Below are 453 nucleotides of genomic sequence, written 5' to 3'. Positions count from 1 at the left end.
CTGTTGTCGGGCAGACAAAGCGAGCTCAGATTGATTTCTCTCATTTGGTGATCTGGAAAAGACGGAGCCTTCAGCCTGCAGCCTTCAGCCTTCAGCCTTCAGCCTTCAGCCTTCAGCCTTCAGCCTTCAGCCTTCAGCCTTCAGCCCTGGACGAGGAAAGACCACATGCTTCACGGGATTAACGTTGGATTACAGCCGGTCCAGGATGCAGCTGTCTGCTGCTGGAACCAGAAGACATGAACAGATTGAAACACGCTGCAGCTTCCTGTCGAACACTGGACTGATTTTTAAACCTCGTTGGGAATCGATGAGGAATGTGGGAGTTTCTGAGTAGAACCAGTTATACAAACAAACCGACAGCAGCAAGAAGCAGAAGCAAACCGGCGCAGAGTTCTGAGAGCTGCATGTTAGCTTGTAGCTCCGAGAGCTGCGGGTTAGCTTGTAGCTCCGAGA

Source organism: Blennius ocellaris, assembly GCF_963422515.1.
Source record: "Blennius ocellaris genome assembly, chromosome: 8".
NCBI classification, from domain to species: Eukaryota; Metazoa; Chordata; class Actinopteri; order Blenniiformes; family Blenniidae; genus Blennius; species Blennius ocellaris.
Note: the sequence above shows the minus strand (reverse complement) of the source record.